The 21,420-nt window shown below is 40.3% G+C and overlaps 1 protein-coding gene across 3 annotated transcripts in view; it reads right to left on the bottom strand.

The window, feature by feature from the left end:
- The window catches only part of RCAN2 (regulator of calcineurin 2), a 92,213-nt gene that overhangs the window by 18,577 nt on the left and 52,216 nt on the right, over positions 1 to 21,420 (bottom strand). The gene's annotated exons all lie outside the window — the stretch shown is intronic.

Below are 21,420 nucleotides of genomic sequence, written 5' to 3'. Positions count from 1 at the left end.
CTTTGAAAACTCCTGAAAAAAAAATAAAGGAATGTCTGAAGTTAAGCAGCAGTGTTGCTACTCCTAAAAAGTCAGAATGCAGAAAGTCACGAGTGATGCATTTATTTCTGGGATTTTGGCATGTCTTCATCTATCCCAAGTATGTGAAGGTCAGGTAAATTGTGACCCAATTAACGCTCTGGCAAATGTGAGTGGCCTTCATGTGACCAATACTGCAGAAGTTCTCACTTCTCCCTCGAGGGCTCCGTGCCCTCGCTTCATCTCGCTCTTCCTTTGCCCAACACCAGGCACCTTTCCCCAGTTCTTTGCTGTCACCTTACATCAGCTCCCAACACCCATCATTCATCACCTCTAGCAGTTTCTAGAGTTCTTTTTTTTTTTTTTAAATTAACAAAATTAGCACAAAGTAGGAACATACTAGTTAATGCTGCTGATTACTCAAGCTTGATTGTTATCATTTACGGCAGCCATGCAGAGGACAAACAGAGCACCATCCAGGGAAGAAACGAGCACTGGAGTAACAGCCATAAGCTAAAAGCCGCAGAGTACAGAGGCAAAGCTATGCGCTCCTGGACTGAAAACGATTTCTACTACTGAATGGAGCTCACCTGGGAACCAGGATCCTGTAAGTCACACGATAAAAGTGATCAGTGAAGTGCGGCCATAAGGAAGCAAACAAAATACTGGATGCATCTGGAAAAGTATTTCCAGTAAAGCAAGGAACGTATTAACAACATTATATAGAGCACTATTACACCTCATTAAAAATGCAGGTTTTGTTGCCTGGATCCCAGATAGATTAAGCCAAAGAGGAATAGATTCAGGTAAAGGCTACAGGGAATGAACAACTTACTGAATAAGAAATGAAAATGCCTAGCTTATTTAGCAAAACAAAGCAAAGCCTGAGAGGAGATGGGACAATCATCAGTAGCTTACCAGAACTGTATAGAGTAAAGGCAAAGTATACTGTATAAAGACTAAAAGACTATGTTGGCATAAAGCAAGTGCAAAAAGTTGGCATAAACAGGGTTAGGCTAGAAGTTAAAGAAGGTTTCAAACATCAGAGTAATGATCCAGAAACAACCTTCCAATTACAGCAGCAGTGGCAAAAGATTTTTTTTTTTAAGATTGAAATTGGTTAGTTCAGGAGAGGGACTATGACAAAGTATCAACACAACAAGCATTGTACAACATGACTGCCTGAATTAGCAAGTGAATTGGGTTCCGACACAGCAAGTTCCTGTGATTTATTTCCAAACATTTCTTTCATGAATAGCTCCACTGGTACTGTGACCATTCAGGACAAAAGCCAAGGCCTAATTCAAATCAATGGAAGCCTTTCCACAGACATCACTGAGCTTTGGATTAGAGCCCTAGAACTCAGAACACAAATTACATTTTATTATTCAGTGTGTTTACTCTCATTATCACCCTTGTTACACATTTGATTTAGGAGATGGCTGTGATTTGAAACTTTAGTCTAATCCTTTTTCGTAGAGTTTTGCAAGCAAATAAAGCAAGCATTTTTCCCATTTTAATTTTCCTGTTCGTTTATATAAATGAATATACATAGCCAAGGAACTAACTGTATACAATAGGGAAACTGAGACATAATTTACAATTATGAAATATGTTTTTCCTGAAATTAGTTCTGTACTGGAGGTAAATTTTCCTGTAAGAAATAAGCTCATATCTCAGAGTCGAATGTTTTCTATTTTCACATAGCCACGCTGGTTCTAACACTGCAGATCCCTCATGCGGCACAAGAAGAAAGATGGAATTTGATAGAACATATGGAGGCCGTACACCAAAGAGTCTAGTAACAAAAACATTCTACCACCAGATTAATTCCCCGTTTATAGCAAAGAGGATGGGCATACTGGTTAATTCTAGGGGGGATAAAGGAGTCACTAAAGTGGCATACATTTAAAAAAATAATAACACAGAAGCCTAGAAAATACCAGCTGGAAGTAATTTCAGGATTGGGATATGTCAATGCCACATAAAGGGTACTGTAATGACCTAATCTGGATATTGTGTATGGCTCTTCTCATCCAGGATTAAGGAAGATGGAGGCAAGCTGGAAGAGCAACAGAAGACTGCAAGGATGATCAGAGAAGTGGCGAGGCTATCACAGGAGGTAAAGGTAGATGATCTCACCTTGGGAAACAGAAACTAAGGTACGATGTGTTTCCCGCTACACCTAAGTATAAGGAAATCAGTAAATGATGTGAAGGGAAAGGGATTATCCGAATTAAAATAACCAACAGTGTTCGTATGAAACAAAGACTGCCCATTAAAAGATTTAGGCTCAAATTGAGGAGGTTATTCAGTACTAGACCCGTAAAATTTCAAAATGCCATTGGCCCAGAAGTAGCAAAAAGGCGAATTACTTTCATGAAAAGGATAGGAAGGAAAGATTACAGGACAGCAGTATGCAATTCAGTAGTTCTGGACATCCAAAAAAAAAAAAAAAAAAAGAAAAAGGGGCTCTGCTTTGTCTAATCAGAACTTTAAAGAACTGGGTTCACCTCAAGTGCTTTTAACACTTACTTCATGAGCCACAGAAAACAAGCAAGCAGCTTGATATAACTCACATGTGAAAATTCCTTAAATGGCAAGAACTCCTGCAAGTAGCCAGCGTAAACAACAGCCTAATCAATGATCAAATTCTCTGCTTCTAAACAGGTAAAACTTACCAGGAAACTTTGGAAGCCCATATGAGAAAGCACCATTGATTCTCAGTTAAAATTCCAGGAGTGCTGTAAAGGGAGGAAATATTTTAAGCCAATTATGATGATGATCAATAGAGCTCCCATGGTCTTGTCCTCAGGCCTTTAAGAAATGGCAGGAGAATAAAATCTGAATTTATCATTCAGAGATCACCTTAAGGCACAGGTCTCCAGGTCCTAGCTTTTTATTTTACCTTTCACTGAGGGTAGCTGTAGCCAAGCGTGTGAGATCTTCCTACTCCCTCCTTACCAGTGGGACGGGGTATTATTTTAAAAAAATTTTCAGCCTGAATACTACTCTCTGAATGTTGGTTTGCAGAAAGTTTCTGCTGTTATCAAAGGGAATCCCTCATACAATCCCATAGGTGGAAAAAGCAATGAAAAAATGCAATAGAAAAATGTGTCCTTCCACCTGTCATTCATCAGGGTACATTTTAAGATGGTAACATTTCTACATGTGAGAAATTTTGAAAGGGGGAAAAAAACAGGGAACACTAGGTATTTTGTCAGGTAGCCAGAATTACAAAGTACTCTGCAATGACCACTGGTTACCGTACTGTCTACAAGTGTGTTTCTCACCTTGGAACTCAGTGCAAAGTTCTGCTCATCTCTTCCTGAAGTTAGATTAGAGCACTGAGATAGGGGTGAAAAGAGCTTGGGTTTATTTATTTATATTAAACACAGCACTAATTAGCCTCTTCCAAAACTGCACAATTGCCTCAGTACATGAACAAATCAACCCAGGTTTGCTACCCCAGTTCATGCAGTGTGTTGTTCTGTGCTTGGCTTTCTGTTGTTTTTAAGGGGTGAAGGTCAGGTAAATTGTGAGCCAAAGATGAAATGAAACAGAAGAAGCAAAAATAAATTTTAAGGTTGGACTTCAAGAGGGGCAGGTTAAAAAATGCATTAAATCTTGCTCTCTGCGGTTAAATAAAGACCGATTTGCTTGCACTGTTGCAATCTTGTTAATGTTAAAGGGTGACCTAATACCTTTAAGTTTTACTATGTAAAGAATACACATTTTGTATTCTAGACATGATGCTAAGTGACCTTGTTGCTCTGCTCTTTGCAGTGAACAGCCCTGGTCCATGGCTCACGCATGCTGCCGTGTTACCCTTAAACACCAGGGCTGGTTTGGAGGCATCTGCATAGAACTTTTACATCCTGAAGGCTGCATCCAGAGTTTTGCCTTCGTTTTGTGCCCAAATCATTCTGACAGCAGAAATAGTTGATATAATGCTTACTGCTTATAGATTCAGCGACTTGTTCCAGAGAGAGACTTTGAGAAAGTATAACAGACATTACACAGTGTGGTGTAGACATTTGTAATTCATCATCTCACAAAAACGTGTGATGACAAAAATAGGTAGGAAAGTGGAAGAAGCTTGATAGTTCCCCCGCACACCAGGACGGAGGGAGTAAGAACCATCCCTCACTACCGGTCCTCCTGCATGAGGACAGTCCACCAAGGCATGATAGCACTGCAATAGCACTGCAAACCTCCTGGTGAACAAAACAAGACAGACTTGCTTCTTGAAAAATCAGCTGAACTAAATAAATTTATGTTCAGCTTCCAACTCGTCAGCACAACAAAAGGTACAGAGATTGTATCTGCCCCAAAGCTTAATGGAAACGGCATTCACATTTCAGAAGAGGCTGACAAATGTCAGGGGCACAGAATTTTGCTGCGTTGCCTTTTCTGTTTTTAACCAGCTCACATCCCTGTTTACCTCAATGTGACGCACATTCCTCCTGCTTAGCTCCACTGATCTGGAAACCAAAGGCTCCTTCAAGATGAAATAAATTGTTCCTGTGGCAATGCCAAGGGGGTGATTTAATATAGTTTGGAGACTTCTCAATTCAATTTCACACCCAACGATTGAGCTAAAAGAAAAATCCACACTTTACATTTCTTCTTTATACGAGCACTGCTATTTTACTGTATCACCCGCAACAGCTTTTTTGAGCGCTCCGTATTTGAAATACTCCAGTTCCAGATGCCATATTAGCTCCCTGAAACGCTGGAAGCACTCTTTCAAACCGGCTGGCCAAGTGCACATTATATGACCAGACCTATTCGTTTCGCCCCCAGTGCTAGGGAGCGTTCTGTACAGACATCATGCTTTGTCCTCCGAGAAGCTACTTTGGATGCCTGTGCCGGCTACCATTTTGTGCAACATCACTCGATACTTTCTTTTTTTTTTCTCTTTTGCATCGTATTTGGCAGTGAAAAAAAGGCAAGAACAGGTTTGTGGAGGATTTCATGCAATTTTTGTTTTCCAAATAGCAGCCTTACATTTTGGCTTTAGAATGATAAAAGTAATGCTAGTAACAAAGACATGAAGAAAAGAGTCACACTTTCCTGAAAAGAACCTTTTTTTATTTGTTTGATTTTAAGAACTCAAACAATAAATGAGTAGATAATGTATGTAGTGAACTCCAAGGAGCTCGTCCGCATTGGATTTAAGAATGTACATAGTACAATACTGGCTATCGATTTTGTCTTATTACTGCAAACATTTAAGCCCAACAATTAATTGGTAGCACAAGGAACAAACAGCTGTCTATACATTTAGCCTGTTTCAGTAATTCCTAAAGTTCCTATTATCTTAATTTAGCAAACAAAGCCAAGGAAGAAAACCAACCTTAATTAGTTTTTACCAATAGTTGCTGTGTTTTTATCAATAAGGTGCTCCAATAGGAGCAGATCTCTACAGCAAAACAGTTGGTGCTGAGGACTTTCTGATCAGGTGCCATGGACTGAACGCCCGTTAGCAGTTGGAGCGTATTAAGCACACTACTGGAGTGTGTCTTCTATATTAATTTCATCTGAAAGGTATCCAGTTCGTGAACTGCTCTGTGATGTGAACGAAAAGCATAGTTAATGAAGATCAAGAGGAAAGTTGCCTCATGAGGATCCCCAGCTCAGACTAAAAATGCTAACGTAGATGCAAGCCAGTATCTCTCATAAGAATAGTTAGCTGGCACTCCTGGAAAAGCAAAAAAAAAAAAAAAAAAGTGCTGGGGACAATAATAACTAAGTGAATGGTAGTCAAACTTGTGCAGGAAACTAGGATTAAAGTTATGCATTACAAGAAGCTGCATGAAAAATAATCCTACTAACTGTATGAACTTAGGGACCGCAAGAAAAACTGCATAAATATCCATCTTCTTATTACACTATTTTTCAGTGATCTTTGACAACTTAAGTGTCATCTCCTCAACCCTTCTGAGGTGTACCACTCTTTTCTTCCATGTGGTGACACTGAGGCGAGGACAGACTCGCTTATGGTCACAGTGCCCACTTACAGGGAACCACGGGAGTAGAACCAGCGTTTCCCTAAGTAATTCAGGAGCATCTTACTTCTACAAGCATAAACGGTCCCAGTCAGAGCATCTAGAAAGCTCAGTCTCTTAAAAATCTGTTGCCAAGCCTGTCAAAGTGTCAGGGGACACCTTCGTTGCTGTCAGTGACGCAGAATCAGGACCGCACTGAACAGAATGCTAAATGCAAGAATGAAATAGAATAAAGAGAACACTAAGCTGAGAAACTTTATTTATACTCTTGGAGCTGTAATGTTGTGAAACAACCATAAAATACATACTATTCATTCCCTGTCTCTGTCAACCCAGTTAAACTAGAAATATAAACAAGAAAAAGCCATGGGACAGTTTAAAATGAAGTGCTTGCCTTGCCCATTCCTGGATTTACTATTTCGCCTACAGTGATCAACATTTATAGCATTTCAGCTGTTTCTCATCACGGTCACGGGGAATGCTTTTTTCCTTCCCTCTCCCCAACAACTGCAAGCTGGACTAACATGACTAAAAATATAGTTTCAATTTGTCTGGATTTAGAAAGGACACTGACAACTTTGAAAGTGACTATTAAAAAAAACAAGCAAGAAAGTGGAAGAGAATCTAATCTCATGCTCCTGCATAAATGTTATTTAACCATCGAAAAAAGGCGCAAGGGGAAACTATTGACCCACCAATACACATCCTCAGAAGTTTAGTAAAAAAATCTCTGCTGAAGTGTGGCTTCAAATACAAAGGGAAAAAAACAGTCTATGCAGAAACAAAAACGTAGAAGTCAGTTTTCACTCAAGGCATTAGTCTTACTTTGCACCTCCGCACTAAAACATAAACCAAAGAGCCTCCTACTATCCCCTCTTGCCTTTCTCCCTGCCATTGCACAATTAGTGGGCAGAATCTGCAGCACTGCGACCACTGTCTAACACCCTGCTTGTACTATTTGACTGTTTCTTATTCTTGCCAGTCTGTCTCGACCATCTGTCATTCGCCCTCTTACACTTCATTTGCAAATTACTCAAGCATGTCTGTTTTCTATATACGTTCGAACAGCTCCTAGAAGCTACAGCCTCTAAGAGTGGAGTCTTTTTGCACAATAAAGATACATCAAGGACAATAATACGCTATCTCCAGTTGAGTGACTGAATGGAGTCTGTAGCAAAACATTTGAGCTTGATACATTTATTTGAAGAGAAAAAAATCTTTTTTATTATTGCATAGGATATAGACTTTCCTCACAACAGGAATGGTGCTATCAAAAATGGAAAGACACCAGTGTATATATATAGATAACAAAAAAAAAAAAGAGGATAACTACAGGTAACAGTCTATTCCTCCTAACTTCAAATGGCAGAACTTCCGTAGACTAAAATGGTTATATTTATACTTTGTACTGAAAGAGGCAACTATAGAAGACTGCAAGTATAGCATTCTCCCACATTCACTGATTTGGTGCCCACAGAGGAGCCTCAGATGAGCTATAGTCTGCTGGGTATGACTGATCTTAATGCTGCTGTCACTCTGAAAAGTTTACCTGGGAATTTGACTTTGCAGAGCATGGCAGAAAATGGATGGAGAGTATCTGCATAAACAGAGATGCTACACTCTTCCCTCCATGCTTTTTCTATACTATCACTGTAACACCTGTTTCAACGTCGTCCGACAAAAATCTGAAGATGCTTTCCAGTTTGAATAAGCTTCAGTGAAAAAAAAAAATGTGCTTGAAATATTTTTACACTTTGAGAGGCTGTCTTCTCTCCCATCAGAGGTCACAGTCTTTGGAGGACCCCAGGATCCCAAGCTGCACAGATGCTGAAATATCAAAGAAATGCCATACAGTGGTCTACCTGCCTAATTAAAAAAATTTCAACAGCATATTTTCATTTCCAGTATATACCACAATGCTTAATTAGCCTCCAGAACTTTGTTGTGTTATAGTACCTAATGAAATCAAGAATTTGGCACCTTTGAGAAAATTGGGCTGTGTAGGCCAGAAGAGGGGTTTGGGTGGACTTGGTGAGCAGCTTCCCAGCACCCAGGAAGGAGTTACTGAGATAACAGGCCCTGGCTCTGTATCAGGTACGTAAGGGCAGAAAAAGAAGCAATGGTTTCTATTTGCCCCAACAGCCGCTAGTGCTGTCCACTACCAGACAGGATACAGAGGAGGGAATTTCAGTCTTACAGTGATATAATTGTTTTATTAGGCAGATGGAAGAAACCCCAGGGTGAAAAAGCAAATATTCCTGACCAAACTGCTCCCATGTCATTTTTCAACCAACTGGATAATTTCCAGTTGGCACAGATTTTGTTTAGAAACAAGAACTGGAAAGTAGACTAATCCTATCTTACAGCTAAAAACAGCACTGCTCTTCATCAAAATCATTTTCATTTCCTGATGTGAAAAATATATCAGTAACAGCATGATATTAAAGTGATACTGGACTGGCATTATGAAACTGAAGCCGCTCTTCACAGAAGCTTGTATCCAGAGCAATCAGTATGAAGGCAACGAGCCCGGTGACTGGCAAGCAGAGTGGTAACCAAATGTAGATTTTATTCTTTTCATGAACAAGTTTTTTAAAAATAAGTAGGACATATAAGAATAATTAGTTTCCCGTAGAGTCCAGTTTCTTGCCCTGTGGCACTGTTTCACCCTCTCTCTGTGCCAAAGAAAGGTACGTGCCTTGCAAATGCCGTTACGTAAGTCCGTAATGCGTACGTCTGCAGAGTGGGAGACAAACGCGTGGACTCGAGGGAGTCTGGCTTTGAGGTCAGTGAGACTTTCAAAGCACTAAAGTTTGGTGCAAATAGATTCTAAATGACATGAGAAGACGTGGGACTACCAATTTTGGGGGAACTAGTCAGTCAAAATAAAGGAAAGCAACCTGTTCACTACTGAGGTTACATCTTCAAATGTCAGGGGGTCTCCCAGACCCCTCAGCCTGATGTACGGACTCTACCTGCATCCAGCTGCAAATCACTGCACTGCAGAAGCAATGTCAGCTGGAGCCTCAAGAACAGAATTTACACTTTTCAATTTCAATTGAACTGTTTACTTAATCAGTGTGGGATACCGATATTTAATTAAGAAGGACAAATTATCAACTAAAAGTGAACAAGTTCATCCTACAAGTCCCTTAGTGCAGTCCACAGACTCTTTCTAAGGGGTATTTAAATCAGAAACACAGTAGATCTAGACTTGCTACATATAAACCTCAAATTTGATGGAAAACATTTAGGGGAGAATAAATCAAAAGAGGTTGAAAGCAAGGGTACCTTCCTATAGATAAGTGGTCTCAAAATAGAGTAGTTCAATATATACCAATCTGCAGCTATTATCAACCACATACTTTATTTTACATAGACGTATATGCTCCCATTAATTATCATTTTACCATATACATACACATATACCAATTACTTATTCCCAAAGTGAATTCTCCTTATCCAAGACATTTTAAAACTTCTTAAAATCCACCTGCTCTGCTTCTGTTTCACTACAAAACTATATAAGCTATAAAACTATATAAACCAGTTAAAGCTTAAGCAGAAATTTTAGCAAACACCGAGCCAATGACATTAACAAAGGCTGCATTGTTTTCTAGGATGCAGTACGCATTGAGTAATCTCCTGTTTCGCGACTGCTACTGTAAGCCAAGCAAATGTTTTTATTCAGCAATACTTGGTGACACCAAGCTCTTTCCCCTACCCCAAGAAATATCACTACTTTGGGAGTTAATATTGTGGGCAGGTAGCTTAAATCACTACAGTTTTTCAACAGTTTCAGTCTAGTTATCTGCTACAAAAGCAAGAAATAGATATCTAAACATCTTTCCTCTTTATTCATTTATTTAAAAATTCAGACAAAAATACATCAACTTCCCAAACCTCTAAAACTTTAAGTATGCCAATAATTTATTTCTGTCTAACATAAGCAGCACACTTATTACTGTTATGGCCCAGCATTTGGCTTTGCTCCCAGCTGTCGTGATTAATAAGAATTTTTTTTAGTTCAATGATTCTCAGATTATGGTTCAAGGACTAGCAGTAGCCTGCAGAAAGCTGGCTGGTCGCAAAGCCCTGGAATTCTTCTAATATAATCAGCTGTTTCTAAAGATAAAGGTACTACCTGTCACACTTCAGTGGTTTTCTTCTTAGGATGTGTAAACAAGATAGCAACTTGAAATCTCATTTTTAGATAAAAAATGTGCATCTGAAAAGTCTAACCAGCCTGAAGAGACAAATGGCACACCTGCAATAGCAAGCTTACTTTAACTGACCAATGGCCCCATTAGCACAGAACCCAAAATAATTAACTACCACTCAACAGAATTAATGAGCTCAAGAACACCACAATATCCACAACTCGAGAGCTTTCAGTCAGCTTGACAACAGAGTCAGAAAGTACCTGGCTCTTGCAAACCACTATCCAAGCACCAAGTGGGCCTAGACTTTTATTCCGCACAACGAGACTCCGTAACAACTTCAAGAAGTGGAATAATCTCCCCACACCAATAACTAGCTATAACAGAAGAGTGTAAGCGCTGTAACGGCACCGTTGGAAGGGCTGCCATCCCGGCCTCTTTGCTAAGCTTCTAACGTTCTTGCAGCTTTGCCACGTTCTCTCCAGCTCTTTAGAGCACACTCCAAACTAGCCATGGTAGCCCAGCATCAATGTACCAAAGAGAGAGAATAAGTGGTATGCACCATCTTCTGTACATCCAGAAATTACATGCAGGGAACTGTACTCTGGGCTGCATAACAAGAAGCGTGGCCAGCAGATCGAGGGAGGGGATTCTGCCCCTCTGCTCTGCTCTGGTGAGATCCCCCCCCGGAGTCCTGTGTCCAGCTCTGGGGACCCCAGCACAAGACAGACATGGACCTGTTGGAGCGGGGCCAGAGGAGGGCCATGCAAATGGTCAGAGGGCTGCAACACCTCTGCTATGAGGAAAGGCTGGGACAGGTGGGGTCGTTCAGCCTGGAGAAGAGAAGACTCCGGGGAGACCTCATTGCAGCCTTTCAATACTTAAAGGGGGCTTTATAAGAAAGATGGGGACAGACTTTTTACCAGGACCTGTAGTGACAGGACATGGGGCAACAGTTTTAAACTGAAAAAGGGTAGATTTAGCTTGGACATAAGGAATAAATTTTTTACAATGAAGGTGGTGAGATGCTGGAACAGGATGCCCCATCCCTGGAAGCATTTCAAGGTCAGGCTGGACAGGGCTTTGAGCAACCTGATATATTGAAAGATGTCCCTGCCCATGGCAGGGGGGCTGGACTGGATGATCTTTAAAGGTCCCTTCCAACCCAAACCATTCCGTGATTCTGTATTTGTTTTGATTACAAAAATATGATACTGCTGACTATTACTCATTGCAATTCACTAGAACTGAAGAGATTTGCATCACACAACTGTTTAGACATGTGAATTTCTTTACATAGCTGTAATTTTGATTTCAAGATTTACTCCTTTGCAGTGGTCCTCACCGAATATCATCCTGTTGCTTAATTTAAGGTTGTTCAGAATTTTGACCCTGCCCCACCAGCACAGTGTCATCCACACATTTTTTTAAGGTTTTTTGCTGTGGACTAGTGTCATTAATGTCAACTTGGTTCCAGAAGAACCATGTGAGCTTGTCTACTTAAATGCCTTCACTCTTTGAGAATGAACCACTTCTGTTTTAGACATTTTTGTAAACAACTATGCACCCACTTTATGGAAATTATATTTAGACTGCAAATTACTTATGAAAATGACTTGTTGAACAGCATGAAAGCTTTAGTCAAAATATCCACCTTCCACATCTCCTTTATCTCACTTATCCAGTTGCCCTGTCAAACAAGGAATGCATATTGATTTGACATGATTTGCTCTAGACAACCCAGGCCTAATTAATTCTGAATTACTTACAAACTTATTTCCCAGAATCCAAGTTAGATAAAACTATCTGTAATTATCCAGGCCTTTCTCCCCCTCCTCCTTTTAAACACAAATGCTATTTCTTCCCATCTCTCATCCTCAGCAGTCTCTCTGTAACCTGTGAACTCAAAGATAATTTCAAATAGTGGAAAGATTATTTCAACTATGTCCTAAAGCATTCTTTGGTAGATTTTATCACATCCTGTACACTTGAGTAACTTTACCTTACCTCTGTATTTTTAGCAGTTTTTCTCTGCTCTGGCCACCACTAGGTTTTTTTGTTTGTTTGTTTATTTCTGTTAATTTAGCTGATTATCTGTCAAGTTCTTTATACAGACTGACACACACAAAATCAGGCATACCTTAACCCTCCCTGCATTGTTCATTATGTGCTGTCTTCTTGCTGTTAATGGATTTGCACATTGTTTTCCTTTTACTTTATATGCATCCCAGGAATTTCCTTGTTCTTCTTTAAATCCTCTGCTAATTGAAATTCATTTTGTGATTTTGCACACTTAGTTTTCTCTTTATATAGAAATCCTTAAACTGCTGTAAAGCAAAAGGAGTATCTGATCTAGCCATAACAGTCGCTTAATGTACATCCCATCTGTCCTTTGCATCAGGACAGATAATCTCCATTATGCATTCAAAAGTGCCTCCTTAACTGCTAATTCTCATGCCCTTCTCGGTCTCTCAGATAATCTTCTTAGAAGACACTATCTACCAGCTCCATAAGGTTGCTGAAAATTACTTTGAAAAAAAAATTTTTTTCCCTGTTCATCTGATCTCAGATTTTCTTTATTTCAAAAGCTTTCTTCAAAATAAATTTTCACCAAAAGTACTTGCCATTATTAATTTCTTCCTTAATTGCTAGGATCAAAACCTATAATCAAGTACAAATTACCTCTCTCCATTTGCTGAAAGAAGTACGCCCAGAATATTCTCATAATTTGATATATTACGTCTTACTGTATCACTGTTTGGGTACTTTAAACAATTTAGAAAGTATTGTTTTTTATTTATAGTATCATTTACCGCACTGGACAACAACAAGGGAAAACACATAATTCCTTCTTACATTGCAGAAGGATGAAGCCGAAAGGAAGACAGAGAAGGCAGGAATAAGATCTATGAAAAGAGAATAGTTTGGGGTTTTTTTTAGGGCTTACAAAAACATATTCTGTCCCATGCATGCGTATGTAGCCTAGTCTAGCCACATTCAATGACTTCCTTTCTTGTAAGACATTTAACACCAAAGAGTTCTGAGGAGGGAGTTGAAAGGAGGGGGACAGCAGCCCAGAGTAACAGTTTGCAAAGGGATTTTTCTACCTGGAGGCAGAATGGAAGCCTGTGGAAGGCGCTTTCAGGGAAGCAGATGAACTTTCAAGATTAATTTACGTAAGGTTTCAATGATGCTAACACCTGCTTGGTAAAAGCTTTGTCACAAAGTCCCCCTTTTTTTCACCATCACCTGGTTTCTTTTGACAGCTCGTGTCAGCTTCTGCTCTCAAAGTCCTTAAATCATTCCACTACACCATGAGAAGTCAAAGTCCTCAATCAATGGTTCTTTTTTCTATCAGTTCTCCCTCCATCCTGAACTTCTCTGCCTTTGTCACCTGCTCAATAAGAAGGCCTGCCCCAATCCACCTGCCTGTTCCAGCCTCCGCAAGAGTTTTCTCAGTCCTTGGTCTTGCACCACAGAGGCACTTCTGACGGGGAAAAAAAACCCAAAAAACAAAGAAAATCCCTATCGTCATACTGACTTCCCTCCTCTGAAATCCTGTGCTCCCCTTCCTCATTTCAGCCACCTTTCTGAATAACCAACTGCTTTCCTCCTCCCTCAGGTTAAAACGACAGCTCAGAGGATTTCCACCTATGACCTGCTCCTTAAAGAGACTTGCTTCTCTTAAATAAATGTTCCTCTTTGAGGGGGAAAAGCCATTTCTGACAGTGGGTTGTTTTTTATTTTGTTGGTTTTTTTTTTAATCAGCACTAGCAAATAAAATAATAATCCCCCAAAAAAACAAAACACCCCCCCCAAAAAAAAAAACAAAAAAAAAACCAAACAGAAGGACCCCCACCAAACCAACAGCTACAGAGAAGTGGTGGTTAAAACACATTTCTCAGTATAGTTCTAATTATTTAGACAATGAAAAAGTTTGTATCCTTACTGGTTTAGTTATTGGTTTTCTCTGAGAAACATGGAAAAGTAACCAAAACTGAATGAACCTTGTCATCAGGCAAGAGAATATGAAGCAAAGGACAATGAAACTTGAGGCTGGTAAACCTGGAGTAAGACTTACACGACAAATGAAACAATCTTCTTATCTCCTCCATAAATGGAATTTCATTTCTGGAGAGGATTAGCAGTTCTTTTACCATAAGTTGTTTATCTGCCCGCACACCAGCACACCTGACCTACATGAATTAAAGGACAAATGAGATTTCTGCAAGGTTACTACTTCTCTGGCCATGACATGGGTAAAACACAACAGAACTCACGGTGCATGATTCAGCTGTCTGAATGCCTCCACCTTTTATGGCCAATGTAGCAAGATTACTCACTGCAGTATATGAAGCAGACAGATACTTCTGCAAGTGACAAATTGAGCTGAAGAAATCACCGTGTACAGCTGCCTGCTGATACTGCTCTGAGCACAGGAGGTTCATTGTGTTTCTCAGCTCCATGACTATTATTTCCACAGATAGAACTATCCAGTGATGCAAAACTGGAGACTCTTCCATGCTGCAGTACATTTCTCCTGCTAAATATGAAACCATCCCGCAAGATAAAAGTCCATCTCTCCTTCCAGATGTTGCCAGAATCTCAGGCAGATTCTGAAAGGTAGCAAGTTTGGGCTAATTAAAAAAAAAACAAAACAACCCAAACTAGCTATCAACTAAGCAAAGCTCCTTGCTCTCTGGAAAGCATCTAGAGCTCAAACAGCATTTGAGACTGAACTTCTACAGAACCCAATTATTAAAAACAAGGATTATTAATTACACCAGATCTGATACATTCCAAGCCAGCTTTGTAATCAGAAAATTTATTTCCTGGTTCCTTAGTTCGCCATCTGCAAACAAAAATACTTGGAGCTTTTTATCCACAACACCACTTTGAAGTTTTTCAGCAGCTCCAGGAGTGCAGAAGAGAGACACACACTGCCCGGGAGATGCAAACAGCAGCCCGCAGCTGCTGCCCACAGGCCCATCTATCTGGTTTCCTATTGCGCCGTTTTCTGTGTGGACATCCTGCAAGGACAGCGGGGCTGTTTACTCCATCAGAGCTGCTGCAACCAAAGGCTTCTCCTTGATTCAGCACCAACAGAAACACCAAATGAGGGCAGTTAAATGCATCACAAGAACACTGATGTTGTGAGAAGGTGCTCTGTGCTTTCAGGAATTAACATGAACAAAGCAGAAATCAACCTGCATTCTAGATGGAAAGCATATGCTGGAGCCAAACTTGATGGCTGCATGTGCATTTTAGAAGCATTGTCAATGAGAAAAAAAGAGGGGAGAAGCTTACTATTTGGCCAGAAAAAATTAAATGTGTAATATCCTGTACTGCAGTTAGTGCAGGGAGCAGCTAAGCTGTCATGCCTCAAGCTAGCAGCAATTGAAGCTCATCTGTATGATCTACACCAAACCAAAGAATCAAGACTCAACACTAGGAAGTCAGTAAATGCGGTTACTTCAAGGAGAGTTAGACAGTACAGTCTCAGAAGTCTCCCACGGGGAAAATTTTAATTCTGCTGGCATTCAGAAGAAGGTGCTTATTGACACTTAGCCATATTAATGGGGGAAATTTTCAGGAAAAGCCCTTGCACACAGTCCTGGCACCACTATAAATATGTGGATGGAAACCACAAAACCCTGCAGCAACTGAGCACTGACTAGAGGCTTAGCTTGGCCAGTTTCTGGACCGTGGCAGCTTGTGAGTTAGCCAAGTGTTTGATAAACTGCGGTACTCTTCTTGTTCAGCATCTCTTCGCCAAGGAAGAATTCACTGCTCGAGACCATGCTGTCATGGTTGTTTGCATTCTGGCATATGATTAGATAATATCTTCCAAAGCAAATATGCTGTTCAGCCCATGAACAATCAAAACTAAGTAGATTATTTAACACCTTTGGTAGAATCACCCCTAGAATATATTAAAGGAAGAACTGTACAACCTTAAAGCATATCCATTAATCTACGTGAAAAAAAAATATTAAAGAGAGACACACAACAAGGTTGGTGCAGACCTTTGCCTCAAAACCTGCAACTTCTCTCAATATCGAAGCTTAGATTGTGCTAAGAAGCAGCAAACGGTGTCAGTAAAGCTTGAGACAAAATGGTGCACATATACAGTACCTTCAGAGAAGAATGAGACTAGATCACTATAAACCTGAAAACAATGTGCCCTTGAAAAAACTTTTGCAGAAAAACAGAAAGAATTTGTGTACTTCACCTCTCCAGGTTCTTCTGGGAATTCTAAGCAAAGTAATTATTCAATGAAAAATCACACTTGCATCTGTATTAAAAGTACCTCAATCTATAGCTGTACAGATTAATTCTTCAAGTCTGCTAAAGCAAATCATTGTCTCCATTGTTCCTCACATAGGCCGGGCCATTTATCAGTATAATTGCAAGGTCCATCTTACTTTATTACCTGCCTTGGATTAATGCTGCACCTTCTAGCAACACATTCTAGCTATTATTTATTTTCTTTTGACCACAAATTGCTCATTGTCTAATTATCCTTATGAAAAGGAAATATCTTTATGTGAATTCCAACAGAAAGGAGGAGCAAAAAGAATACAAAACCCTCCGACTTGTTCTGCTGTTCACTCTGTTAATATTAAAAGTGTGAAGAATGATAAGCGGAAAGCATCTCATGTTCACAGGTGCATAAGCACCGGCAGCTGCCACTGACCTCCAGTGTAACAGCTTGACTGCCTCTGAGACAAGCAAAAAGCGAATACAAATAATTGAAGGTAAGCCTAGGGGGCACATCACAACCCTGAGAAGTCTTACCATTGTATCATTTCTTCTTTGGAAACTTCTTAAGGGTTCAGTTGCCTTCACACGGGGGCTGTTAGAAGGACAAAGGCAAACCCTAAACTATTACTGTAACACAGGTTACCTGCAGCACCTCAGTCTGCAGCAGCACTGGGTGCGTGAGCCCCAGGTTTGCTGGCTCAGAGTCTCTCAGCGCTGCCACTGAAGGCATGCAGCAGGGTCAATGTGCTGGAAACAGCACTACAGCTTCTGGGACCTTTTGAAGAACAGAGGACAGCGCTACCGTTAAATTAGAAGTGGAAAGTATCTGTCTGGACATGTACCTGCTTATGTAAGTACTAAATATTTCTGTTGCTTTTGAAATTTTTCATATTTACAACGTAACGACTAGTGCTTTATATAAAAAAATAAATTACAAACCTCTTAAAACAAAGGTGACATATTTTATCTTTCTAACTCCCTTATTTTACATCAGTTATATCAATATTACAGCTTCTTGAACACTGTAGGAAAAGGTTGCACTTTTCTCTCCAAACCAAACAGTCCTATTTTAAAAGCATTAATACAGATAGAGTAAATGAGTAAGAAAGCTAAGTGTTTTCATTCTTCCTCTTTGTTACTCTAGATGAAGACAGAGAGTAAGCAGAGATCAAAAGATGTGTATCTGTTTCTCAAGCAGAACTATTGGATCTTGAAGATTTCACAGATGCAACATTAAATGCAAATAGAAAGAACTATCAGGTACAGTAAATACTAACAGAAGAAGTTATAAAGCAGTCCTTTCAAGCCATCAGGGTATTTTTGGTAGTCATACTGTTGTTTGGCTTCCTCCTTACAGCCCCAGCCTGTGCAGTCTTATGACTGTGCAACAGTCTCTTCCCACAAATCAAGCTCACATGGCTAAGGAGAATTTGAAAAAAGAAACCCTGACACTCTCCCAACAAGTCATGATTTCTGCCACTGGGCAGCAGGCAGTACCCAGAGGGGCAGCAGGCAGTACCCAGAGGGGCAGCAACAGCCTTCCCTTTTTCTACAGCTTTCTTCACTTGACTCTAATCTTGGACCACTTCAACTTTAAACCTCACAACATCTCTGTGAATCAGCTACTTTTACAAATGAAGAATTGAAGTGGGGAGGAAAAAACACAGGAACCTAGTATGCTTTCACCCTCTGGACCTCAGAAGTTTAGATAAGACATTAGACTGCTAAACCTCTCAAAGGCAACTACAGGACAATGACTGATCTCCAAACCATCCATCCCAACCAACTAGTATTAGCAGTGTGCTTACTGGAGCGTTTGAACTGAGTAATGAGTTTACAGATTGACAGAGATCCTCCTCCAATGAGGATTAATCCCCCAAAGCAATACAGTCGGAACAGTGAAACTATTTCTGCTATTTCCCTTTGCTGCCTGGCTCATGTGTGTTTTTTCCCTGCATTAAGATAATGGTCCTATCCACATTACTTTACATTAATGTCTTCAGATACAAATTCCATCAGTCTGGATCATTACCATTAATTTTCTGTTACAGTAGTGCCTCGTTGTCCCAATTGCATCTTGTTGCCTAGCGGAATGGTGCGTGTGAACGTAACTGAAGAGAGAACATGAAGAATTAATAATATAAGAATATCTTGTATAGAGTAAGAAATAAGAGTTTAAATTCTCTTCCACTGTTTCAGTTGATGTCTGGAATTCCTCTATTAGAAATAAACAAGATATTCATTAGCTAATTGCTTATGTAACAAACATCATTACATAAAATTATCATCTAGAGACACCGAAAGAAGAATTTTAATTATCCAGGTGAACTTCAAAGCAGAACTGCACTTCATGATTTCTATGGTTGCCTTCTCAACTTTACTAGTTCCTGATATACAGGCACTGTACAGTCAGTAGCATGTTGATTAGCCTGGCCCAATTTTTGGTTTATAAAAGACAATTCAAAGCAGCAGCTGATCAACACTGGAAGGCCTGTTGGATGGGTTCATGGATGGTAAACCAACGGTGTCAGTGCTGTGGGCCAGCTGCCAGTTTCAGGGCATCCATACAAGCCTCTGTTTGGCGAAAGGATGAGCCACTCCAACTGCTGAAACTAAAAAGCTTTGCCTTCAGTACTAAGTAATCGCTCTCCTGTTCCAAAGGCCAAATGGAAAAAAGAGTATTTCCGAGCCTCTCTGCCAGATGCTAAGAGCATAATGCCTACAGAATAAGGTCACTTCCATAGGTGGAAAAGCAGCAATAAGCTAAGCAGCTCACTCCACTCCAAGCCCTCTGCCCAGTAGCAGACATTGCCTCTCTGTGTAAGAATTCCCCAGCACTGAAGGGCCCATGCTCCTGAGAAGCAGCAGCTTCAAGGAGTCACCATTGTCACCTGCTGCGACAGCTCCTGCTCTACAGCCCAAACGCACACCAGGCTTTTCCACTGCAGGCCTGGCAAACAGGGCAGCTCCTGCCCACCCCCCTCTGCGGCCTGCTGGCGGCAGGCAGCCTCCCCGGTGCGTCCAACCCACATGCCGCAAGTGGGACCACGATGGCTCAGAACAGCCAGCATCCTTCTCCAAAGCCTCACTTCAGTTCTAACCCTAAACTGAAATAAAGTAAGCTATGCTGCAAGCATATCCTAAAACCTTAAACACAATCCTTGCTGACATTAGAGAACTACTTCTATAGGCCTAATAGTTCATTTTAACAAATCTCATTGAGCACCACACGTATTATCAAATCTCTGTTATACCACTGAAGGTGCCTTCCCTTCACACAGCCAGAAGGTTCCCTACAAAAAAACTTTCCCCTACATGAAAAGCTCTATAGCAGAAGAAAACTGAAAGGACAATAGCCAAGACTTCAGTTTTCAATACTACTTGTGCCTTCCAGTCGACCTGCCGAAGGGCTGGGCAGAGGGGCGCACACAGGAGAACAGAGGAGGGGGAGGAGGCAGGATTTCTGTGCTTGCTTTTGCTCTTTTACTTCACCTTCCACACCCATCTCTTCTTAGAAACAGCCTCCTTCCTTTTTACCCTTAAAGCTTGATGTTCCCTTCATCCTATCAAGGTCAACATAAACATTTTTATGTTGACAGTGACCATACCGTCAACAAAAAACCCCTCCTTGAAGCGAACCCCTTTTGCAGACCAAAAAAACACTTCTTTTTTTTTCCTGCGATTCTCCTGGGAGTGAGTAAAGAGCAGTAGGTGCCTCCACCTTTAAAGTATCAGTAGCCCTGAAACTTTCAGAGAGCAGCCTGCTGTGTAGAGAAAGACTGGGGATCAGCGCAGAGCTAGCTAGGCTTGAGCACTGGACGCAGCCTAGCTGCGGCAGCGCTGCACACAGCCTCCGACAACTGAGTTTGTTGACGACTAAGTGAAAATTAGTCTGCAGTGAGCGGTGGGTCACTGAGGACAGACTGCTTCTAGCAGAAATGCCAGACAACTTCAAAGCAGACTTACCGTTTCTAAGCTGCAGTGCAGTCTGCAGTGCAGTCTCCATTGTAAATATACCCAAAGTCTTTGCACTCAACATTTTATTTCAGACACCAGGAAAAAAGAAAAAAAAAAGGCAGTTTCAACCAAAGCAAACAAAGTACAGAAAGTCCAAGTAACATGAAAGGGATTACAATTCCTGTAATGTCTCTGTAACCCCCCTTTGTTCTCTTTTATCCCATGTTCCTGGGCCACACTTTCCAGATGCTGCAGCTTAAATCAGGCTAATCTAAGTCTTACCAAAGTCAATGGAAAGCTTTCTCCTGATTGTATGGAAGCCAAAATTTTGCTTTTTCATTGCTACTGTCATATGAATAAGGATACAAGAAGATCACTACAACTTTAATTTCTTGCATAGTCTTATGTTGAACGTGGACCAGTCTCTGAAAGACAGTTGCTCCAGGTGCAAGCTCATATCACTGCAGGTGGGATTCCTAAATTCTAAAAAAATATGTTCTTAAGTAAAAAAGAAGGAAAAAAAAAGGAATAAGCAGACAAACATTTTAGTACTTCAGAACACTACAGGAAACATGTCCCAGTGCAGGGAAGACTGCTCACCTGAAACATTCCTCTGAATTACTCACTATTTCATCTCTTAATCCAGTATTAAACTGTTAAGAAAAAGCTTCTTAAATTAAAAAGAATCTTTTGCTGGCAACACAAAAGCACCTGTACAAAGTATACATGATATCACTTGGTAACAAACTAACAGGGAAATAAAAATCATAATAACCTCTTGCAAATGAAAGTGGTTTTATTTCCAGATATTTCCACTGGCTTCAATGTTTGACTCAGAATTAAACAGAACAGGAGTTTAAAATTTGACCTCCAATCTGTAAATCCTTTTTCCCCTGTTCCATTCTTTCAATACTAAGAACAATCAGATTAGAAACTAATGTTGTCTGTATCTTTGTCCTTTAAATAAACTGCTGAATATCACTGTATTACATCTATGAGCTCTTCCAGAT

This window comes from Nipponia nippon, unplaced genomic scaffold (assembly GCF_047370975.1).
Source record: "Nipponia nippon isolate SJK-2023a ecotype South Korea unplaced genomic scaffold, ASM4737097v1 scaffold_4, whole genome shotgun sequence".
NCBI classification, from domain to species: Eukaryota; Metazoa; Chordata; class Aves; order Pelecaniformes; family Threskiornithidae; genus Nipponia; species Nipponia nippon.
Note: the sequence above shows the minus strand (reverse complement) of the source record. Positions and strands in the feature narration are given on the sequence as shown.